General features: G+C 42.6%; 1 protein-coding gene across 4 annotated transcripts in view; it reads left to right on the forward strand.

Moving 5' to 3' along the window:
- The window catches only part of LCP1 (lymphocyte cytosolic protein 1), a 79,413-nt gene that overhangs the window by 33,126 nt on the left and 35,982 nt on the right, over positions 1 to 10,305 (forward strand). The window lies entirely within an intron of this gene.

The raw sequence follows: 10,305 nt of genomic DNA on the forward strand, positions 1-10,305 counted from the left end.
GGTTCAAGTGATTCTCCTGCCCCAGCCTCCTGAGTAGCTAGGATTACAGGCACATGCCACCACACCCAGATAATTTTTTTGTATTTTTTAATAGAGACAGAGTTTCACCATGTTGGCCAGGCTGGTCTTGAACTCCTGACCACAGGTGATCTGCCCACCTTGGCCTCCCAAAATACTAGGATTACAGGCATGAGCCACTGCACCCAGTCTGTAATTCCACATTTTCTGTAAGGAAGAGGTCTCAACTCTCCTTTGTTAGTTCTGCTGGTACAACAAACATATTTGAGAAATAAATATAAAATGCTTGAGGATTTTATGATGGAAAGTCTTTAAAATAATACCTATGAAGATATTAGATTAGGCTATTCGGCCACTTAAAATTTTGGAAAAAGAAATGTTACACATATTCCATTATACGTTGGTATTGGTAAATATTTACCAACTGAAGTGTAACTTTCAAAAAAAAAATGAAGATAAAGATAGCCCATCAAATTAATACACATTTTCCGCCTCAATTTATCTGTAACTCCTCCTTTTGTTTTTTTTTTTTTTTCTGCAAATGAGCTTGTCATTAGAGATTCTAAAATAATAGCTCCAAGGAGCCTATTGAGAATGAGGTCACATTATTAAAAATAAATAGAAGCTTCCATTATCATTGCTAGTAGACAAATGTCGGCTGCACATTGTCTCACTGTTTTCAGCTCAACCTACAAGGGTGAAAACGCCTGGAGGACTGGAGAGTAGAGAAACAGGTAGAAGTGTAGTGCAGGATAGCAGAACCAGCTCTGAGCCCTGGTGCCTCTGACAGGGAGTGGATGTTGCCCAGTGATCCTCATCACAGATGCCCAGAGATCTCTTCTCCTTTCATGGCTCATGGTGTATGTGGTTGGGTTTTTCTTAAGATTACTGTACATTTTTCCACTCTGGCCACACTTCCTCAACTGTTAGAAGGTACTTTCCACTGTCAGTATCTCAGGCAAGGCAAAGCCTGGAGCCCCTTCACCACTCAGCATGAGCTGAGTGCTGTTGACTTTGGATTGGTATCATCTACCAGTTCTGCAATAGCTGACTTCAAGGGCTTTGAATAAGAAATTTGGTATTAAAGCCAAAATAAGCCAGACCAAGAACATTAAACCATAGAGCATGGATGTGAGATCTAGATTTACACCCACACAAAAACACATAATATACACACAACTAAGTGTTGCTTTTAAGTTGTGACTTCACAATATTTCCTACAATTTATAGTAGAAATTGGGGTTTGTTTTCCAAGATAATTTTGCAAAAGTTCTAGTTCTTTTATATTTTCTTTTAACTTCCTCTTTTCCTTCCCTCTTCTTTCCTTCTTTCCTTCCTCCCTTCCTCTCTTCCTCCCTTCATTCACCAGGCACTGTTGTGTATATTTTAAACACTCTGTCTCACTTAATCCTAATGCTGCCCTATGAAATGAACACCGTGGTTGCATTATAAACACCCCTTCTTTATAGATGAAGAAACTGAGGCTCGGAAGATTTCAGTAACACATTCAAAGACACACAGCAAAAAACAGCTGAGTCAGAAAAGTCAGCACTTCACCATACCACGTCACTGCCTAGTTCATTCATTTTTAAAACAATAGATAACGATCCTAACTTCGTAAAGGAAGAGAGGCGCATTCGCTTTTGGAATGCCTTTATGTGGGTGTATCCCTGTATCCCAGATCCACGCATCTAAGAAGTAAAGCATATTTCACAGACCATGCATCTCAAGGGTTTTTAAATGCAAAACTTTAGGTTTCTCAAATGCTAATTGGTTTGTGTTTTTCCCATGCACTGGCTAGACCAAACTAAGACTCCAGAGGTTCCACTTACTTCTCTTTTCGGACCAGTTACTGACTCACTTTGAGACTTTTGGGGAGTGACTTCACCCTCCAGGGCCCCTATTTTCCCAATCCTATCATGTTCAGTTCCCTCCTGTCTTTGCAGTATTTTCTAAATGGGAGACAGTGACTAAGGAGAAAGCTTTGTGCGCACAAACGAACCAAAGTGGTGTCTAGGCAGAATGATTTCGTTGTGTGCACTCACATTACGTGGTGAGTGGAGTGTAGCCTGCATCACTGAGGTTTTGCCTCTGGAAACAAGAGCTAGTGAGGACGAGCACCACGGTGACACCACCTCCTCAACCTCTCATCCTGGAGGTCTCTCCTCCTGCATCCTTTAGCTACACCCAACCTGCCACAGTTTCCTCTGCGTGCTTTTGCTTTGCACTTTGCAGAGCTATTTTCTCTGCCTGGAACTTTCTGTGTTGTCTGTTTGGAAAACTCCTGGTTCCCTAAGACTTAGCTCAGTGGGCAACATCACTTACTCTGGAAAACCTTCTCATCCCTTCCCAGGCAGAGTTAAATACAGTAGTCCCATGGTATCCACAGGGCATCAGTTCCAGGACCCCCCTCGGCACTAAAATCCATACATTCTCAAGTCCCACAGTCAGCCCTGTGGCACCCGCATGTACGAGAAATTGGCCGCTGGTCTCCCTGGGTTTTGCATTCTGTGAATACTTGCATTTTCCATACACATTTGGCTGCAGATGCTGAACCCGAGGGCAATGAGGGCTGACCCTATTGAAGAAAATTACGTATAATTGGACCCACACCATTCAAACCTGTGTTGTTCAGGGGTCCACTGCACTTCCTTCTCTGTGCTCCTGCAGCTTCATGCTAGTAATATCTTTAAAATATTCGTATTAGTGTAGCCTTGCATTTGCATGACTATTTTCCTTTACTGGACTGTGTGCGCCTCAGGAGCAAGGACTTTCTGCTGTTTATCTTGGTATCTCTAGTACCTACGACAAGGTAAGTGCATTATTAAATGTGAGTGGATGACTGAGTTGTGGAGGCCACTGGCAGAAAGAACCCCTTTCTCCACCAGTGGCAGTGGGGCACAGGCAGAAAAGATCAAGCCTGGTTTTATTCATGCTCTCCTTAATACTTCCTTTAAAGATGCTGAGAAACTGAAGAGAAGATGCATTTAGCTTCCCTAAAGACCCTAGGAAGAGCCCCAGTCCTAAGCAAAATCTTGCAGAAATATATGTATCCCTAATTAACATGAGGTCAGAGCTTTGACCTTTAGGGGTTTCTTTTTGAGTAACCCAAAGGGTGGCAGAGAAACTCAAGGAGATACAGGAATCCAATAGCCAGAAATGATAGGAAAGGCAGGAGGCTCTCCCAGTTTATAGCTGCGTGACCTTGGGCCAGTTATTTAAACCTCAGTTTCCTCATCAATAAAGTGGGAATCATAGTAATACCCTACAGGATTGTGTGAGAATTAAATGTGAATGCATATAAAACATTTAGCACTGAGCTAACCACTCAACGTTAATGACTATTATTGACCAACTGGTCTTCTCATTTGTTCTGTGGCTATTTGCCTTTTCTCTGGCTCCAAACAGATAGACTTTCTATAGAAAGAACGTGGACTAATACTCTCAGATGAATGAAGAAAAGACCGACCTTTAAGCAATCTCCTACTCCTCTGTTGAAATCGAGGTCAAATGTCACTTTCTCTAGTGGGGGGGCCGCCTTTGGCTCTCCAGGGGAGAGCTATATTTTCCCTCTTCCTGTGGATCTATAAAGTCCCCCTGTATTCTAGTGACTGTGGCTCTTCCCCACTCAGCAGGCCGGAGCCACCTCTCCATGTTCTCAGCATCTCACACAGGACCTCGCACATAGTCGGTATTTCACAGATGTCTGTTGAAGGAAGAAATTTACAAATGTTTGAATTTTTTTAGTGGCAGACATTTAGAATGATTGGAAGATGAATTTCATAGTCCAGATAGTGATATGCAAATAACATGCAGGTAAATGCTAGCACCTACTCCTAATTATCCAGCGTGCTCCTTGGTACACCGCACGTGTCCATCCCAGGTAGGTTTGCCCTTCTTTCAGTCTCTGCTGTGTTTCCACAGTTCCTTTCCCTCACACCTCAGCAGCCCTCAGCTTAGAGGCAGGCCCTACAGAGTTGGATAGAGACCCACTGCCAAGCATTACCAGCAGCCAGCGGGCTTATTACAACAGCGTGGAGAAGCCAGCCTCAGGATCTGTAATTTCAGACAGAAATGATTTTTGGCTGGCAAGGTAGGGCTAGGGAGCATGCGCAGGTGCGGCTTCACAGACTACCTCGGGACAGCAGCTGCCCTTTAGACCCCAAATTAACCCACTGAAGTTGTCTTTCCAGCAAAGTGGTTTCATGTGAACTTGAATCATTTATTAGCCTTGTTTTAGGTGTTTGTACCTTTCAATGGATGGGATTTTCTAAGTATATACACAATAATATTGTTAAACTCCTCAAAGAAGGTGATAGGAGACTTTTCAAGTCCTGTATACCGTTAGTTTATGGATTGGTTTGTTCATGTATACAGCTCATTTACTGAGGACCTCACATGTGCCAGACACTAAGCAGCACAGTGAGCTCCTGATCTGCTGGGAGAGATGAATGGAAACAGGGACCACACTACAGCGGTCTGGAGCAAAGCTCAGAGGAGGAAGGGCTCACTGACTCTCCCCAGCCTCCAGGAGAACAGGATGCCTGAAACCACGATGACTGTTGAGATCAGTCTGAGGGTGTCATTTTAGTGTTGATCTATGAATTTGGCTGTCTTGTCTTTTGAACATTTCATGTCATGGTGAGTTGTTTTAATTGGGTTTGCTCTTTGGTTGCTAAGGAAATCTGGAGGGCCTTAATGCAAGGTCAAGAATCAATGTACAACAACGTGTGGTGATGCACGCCTGTAGTCCCAGCTACTCCGGAGGCTGAGACAGGAGAACGCTTGAGTCCAGGAGTTCTGGGCTGTAGTGTGCCATGCCAATTGGGTGTCAGCACTAAGTTCGGCATCAATACCAGAGCAGGGGACCACCAGGTTGTTTAAGGAGGGGTGGGTGCACTGGCTCACATGAGAAATGGAGCAGGTCAAAACTCCTGTGCTGATCAGTAGTGGGATCACACCTGTGAATGGCCACTGCACTCCTGCCTGGGGAATATAGCGAGAGCTGTCTCTTTAAGGGAAAAAATTAGAATAAATGTATAGATGAATGAAGGAGGAAAGAGTCTTCCTGACCTAGAGGACGCCAGTGTACACAATATTTGTATGTGATTCAGCACGTTACTTGTAGCCTAAACCTGAACAGTGCTTTTGCCATACCTAGATAAATTCCCCTTCACATACAAGAAACATTCATGAAATTATACTCGTAAGACATTTGAAATCTTGGGACATTATTCTTACTCTATGTGGAGAAGGTCTTAATTAAAGAGAAGAGTTCTATCTTAGGGTTTAAAATGTATTAAAGAGGAAAGAAGAGAAATAAGGGGTCCTGGACTCAGGTCCCAGCCACGCCTCCAATAAGCTCTGCGATGTTGGGTATGTCCTTTAACTTGGGTGTCATTTCATGCCCCTGTGACAGGGGAGTGGCCAGACAGATGGTCTCTAAGATCCGTCCACCTCTACATTGTATGACTGCTATTCTTACTACATTCATTCTATAAGGAAGTTGGCATAGACCCAGAAGATTGCAAAGAAAACTATGAAAGATTTGGAAAATTAGCCCTAAAAAAGCAGGTTAAAAGAACAAGAAGAAACCAAAGCATGTGATGGAATTTTTTTTTTTTTTTTTTTTTTTTTTTGACGGAGTTTCACTCATGTTACCCAGGCTGGAGTGCAATGGCGCCATCTCGGCTCACCGCAACCTCTGCCTCCTGGGTTCAGGCAATTCTCCTGCCTCAGCCTCCTGAGTCGCTGGGATTACAGGCACGCACCACCATGCCCAGCTAATTTTTTTGTATTTTTAGTATAGACGGGGTTTCACCATGTTGACCAGGATGGTCTCGATCTCTTGACCTCGTCATCCACCCGCCTCGGCCTCCCAAAGTGCTGGGATTACAGGCTTGAGCCACCGCGCCCGGCCAGGAATTTTTATGTATTGAAGAGCTCCTATTATTTCCTCTGAGAATAGCCCAAGAAACAGAGACCTTTAACCATATCAGAAAAGGTTTAGGTTACAAAGTGGGGATATCAGACACCAGAGAGGTTGTGGCATTTCCTTATTTGGATATTTTTAACAAAATAGTAGATGGCTCTCTTTCTGGGACAGTTTGCGCACCGTCTTACCTAGAAACTAGGAGTGAACTGGATCTTAAGCTGTCTGTGGTGACGTCCCGTAAAACAGGTCTCACATGCTGCTCTGGGAACTTCGCTGCTCTGTGCTGGGCAGTCCCGCAGCTAGGGAGCTGAGCAGCAGGCATGTGCCTGGGGCCAGTGAGGAGAATGCATCTAGACAGAGCTTTACTTGCTGCTGAGGTAAGAGCAGGAACGCAGCCCTCCAGCCCCCAGGAGCCAGGCTGGGCTGGGAGCTGCCTACTCCCTCACTTGCTCCATTTCACAGGAGGCACCTCCGGTCCACAGCTGCAGCTGCTGATGGCGCCAGCACCTATTTCTCAGCTCATTCGTAATGGTTTCTAATGTAGCTCTAACTTGCTTGTATACTTGTCAGCTACTGCATAGAATTTTGGAACTTTTAACATGGAAGGTACTCTGCTTCTCAGTTTATGATTGAGAAAACTGAGTCTCACAGAGGCAAGATGGAGCCTGAAGTTAACACAGACAGGAAGCAGCCTAGGTCTGACTGACGAGCTTGGCACTTTCTTCCATTTCCTGCCAGTTATTTCCATTTTGATTTCTTTGGAGATGTTCAAGTGTATTAATTATCTCAATATCTTAATTGCCTGGGCTGATTCAGGTATTTTATATTTTTATTTTTGATAAGACTCTGTGCTGATTCCTTATACTTATCTAGTCTTATTTTTCCCTCAGAGCCCTGGGTTTAACCTTCTCACTTGTTCATTTCTGATCTTCAGAACACTTTTCATTGCTTCAACCATTCCACAGTAAAATAGCTGTAATCCATGTGCTGCGTTTGAAACTTGGCATTTAACTGTGGGCTTCATGAAGCCCCAGTCTTTGTGTAACTCATGCTTGCAGCTCCTCTCCAACCTCCTTGCAGCCAGGGCAGTACTTTGCATAGAGACATATATGGAGTGAAAGAATGAATGAATGGCATTTGATATGGAGGTAATAGTGCAATACAGCTAGCCCATAGTAATATTCAACTTATTGAAAATATGCATTTGGGATACTCTAATAGCTGTAGAATTTCAAGATGTTAGTACCAGGAGGATCACTATCTATAGCCCAGGAAAGGAGAGAGATGCTAAGGCACAGAAAGGGCTCTCCAAGCCCCAGCCTAGAGTATCCCCTTTTCTTGCAGGAGGCTTGTTCTTGTGTCACATCCTTAGTGGGATTGGGCAACTTGGTAGAAAACAGAGGCATCAGCAATGTACTAAGGGAGAGAAGGCAAGAATGAGAACTCCTTGGCTGGTGACAGAGCCAGGCTCTGTACGATGTGCTACACAGCTTCAGAAGCCCCTCAGTGAAGTGGTCAAACCAGAGGCACCCAGAGCAATATGAGGTTGATGAGGTTTGGAGTAATCTGGGCTGCTAGCTTCCCACAGGTGTTTATGTGGCCCGAGATAACAGTGTCAGAGGAGAGCCACTGAGTCTGTGCTGTGAATAGCCTTTCCCCTACCTTCCACCCTGTGGCATTTTCATCAGAGCCTGCAGAGAGAAAAATTCTGTACTCTGAAGTAGGCTTTGAGAGAATCCATGTATCTGCAGGGAGAAAAAAGAATCTGGAGGAGATTCTGACTTCACAGAAGGATTCATAAGAGTTCCTTTAACTGGCCATCTGTATTTAAGGCCATTTATAATTATTTGGTTTCTTAAAAACAAAGTTATTTTAAAATTATATTTTCTGAATCATCCTTTATGTAAAAGTTAGGCATACCTGAATCCATAGATATGATACCCCAAGAATATAGAGAAAATTACATATATTCTCAAAGTACAAGCTCCTACAGTGGTCTACTTCATAAAATGAAGGGGACAGAATTAACTAAAAGCAATATTTTTCCTTAAGTAGATTAATCTTGTGGCTTTTAAAAAATGTATGGGTATTTTATTTTGCTTCAGAGTCCTACATATTTTATTTTTTATTTGTTTAGTTGTCATAATCTAATGCTAAAAAGTACAATATTAATGTTATTCTAGATGATGTGTTGTTTTGGATTACTCATTGTCCTTGAGATGTTTGGAAGTTGTGTATATATACATAAAATTTCCCCTCTGGAAATGTACTGAAATTATCAAGGCAGAGCTAGGAACTTGAGTCCTGAGTGTCCAGTTTTACTTTAACTACTGAATCAAGTTGCGGGGAAAAGTGGGGCACATTCAAAAGAGTCCCTTGGCAATGTGATACTAGGTCACAGAGGCCTCCCTGATCCTGGCAGGTTATATAATTGGGTATCAGCACATTGAATCAAAATACTGACTAGCCCAGCACTACCATCTTTCAGAAATGATTCCAGCCCGTGAGCATCTCTCTCTAGACAGGTCACCTTTTCCTAAGCCTTTCTGCTTCTTTTGATTCTCAGTTATGAAACTCCTCAGCAAAAATTCCCTTTACATTTTTACATTTACTTTAGAGGAGGTTTTTTCTTCTGTAAATTCTGCAGCACTGTGTTCAATAGTAAAGTCCCACCAATTGTTTCTATATTCACACGTCAGGCAACTTCAATTCAGATACTTTCATGATAACTCATTCTCAGAAATCCCCTTTGCTCCTGACTTGGGAAATACCAGCCCCCATTAAGCAGAACCTCGAAACTCACTGACTTAAAGAAATGAACAGGCTTTTTGGCTTTTGCAGTTTGGAGTGGGGATATTTCATTTTCTTATGGTTTTAAAAATAATGTAATTTAAAAAAATGAACAACCAATGCTTTTTTTAAGCCAATGTCTTCAGATTCTACAACTATCGATTCACTAAATTGAAGTGTTCACACACACATACACAAACTAGCAGCCCACACATGACCTCAATGAATGATCTGTCTTCTTATAATAGATTTTTGATTTGGGCAGTAATTAGAAGGGGAGTTCCAGAATTGACCACAGATTTGCATAAGATCTGAAAAATGGTCTGTGGCAGGGCATATTTAGATGACGTAGTCATTAAAAAAGACCCACACTCAATGCAAGAGCAGTTGGGCAGAGCTGAAGAAAACACTTATGTCTTGGAAGATACGTGCTTTCTTCAGCCCCTTCTTTTAAGCTCCTGATGCCTCAGCACGCCCATTACTGCAGCAATGTCTTTATATTTTGCTGCCTATGTGGTGCCAGTAATTTGCAAACTAAAGCCATCACCAATTAATCTTACTTATATGACTTATTAATCTGACTAATATTATCATAACCCATGCTTTCAAATATGCATGAATTAAAATGGGTGCATTTTTTTTTTCAGGAAAACACATTCATGAACTATGTAAAGTATCTAATATTTGATTCCAACAACAGCGGTGCCTTTTTTTGTTTTGTTTTTTGTTTCTGAGATGGGGGTCTCACTCTGTCACCCAAGTTGGAATTCAGTGGTGTAATCTGTTCACTGCAACCTCCACATCCAGGTTCAACCGATGCTCCTACCTCAGCCTCCCGAGCAGCTGGGATCGCCGGCATGCACCACCACACCTGGCTAATTTTTGTATTTTTGGTAGAGATGGGATTTCACCATGTTGCTCAGGCTGGTCTCGAACACCTGAGCTCAAAGGGATCTGCCCACCTCAGCCTCCCAACATGCTGGGATTACAGGTGTGAGCCACCACACCTGGCCCAGTGTCTTTCTTAGAAATGATCTGGTCTGCCTGTTTTACCTTAATTACGTCCTTTTCCTGCTGCTCTGCTTTGTGAAATTGCTGCCATTTGCACATACAGTTCAATTACTTAAAAGTCTCTGCTCAGTTATGGACCTTAGGGGCCCTTTTAATGGTAAGTCCATCCTCTTCCTGCTCTGCTCGTCAGCGTCTGCATTTACAAGCTCCAGCCTGGCATTGCCTTGAGAATTTGTACATGGATGAAACATTTCTTCTCACTGGACCTTCAGTTTCCTTATCCATAAAATGAGGGCATTGTAACAAATTATATATGAGGTTCCTTCTGTCTTCAAAAGTTAGCTTGTGTTTCCAGGATATGCTGCTCATGCTGATGGTAAAAGGGACTCTCTCCAGATATCTATTCATGTTTCTGCCGAACAACAACAAACAGTATCACAGAAATGTCAGTTGCTGATTATCGTTTCTCCACTTTACCTGTTTTTTTTTTTTTTTTTTTTTTTTACAGAGTCTCATCTAGGTACTTGTGGTTTTAGATTATGTAAATAGGC

Source organism: Cebus imitator, unplaced genomic scaffold, assembly GCF_001604975.1.
Source record: "Cebus imitator isolate Cc_AM_T3 unplaced genomic scaffold, Cebus_imitator-1.0 Scaffold94, whole genome shotgun sequence".
Taxonomy (NCBI): Eukaryota; Metazoa; Chordata; class Mammalia; order Primates; family Cebidae; genus Cebus; species Cebus imitator.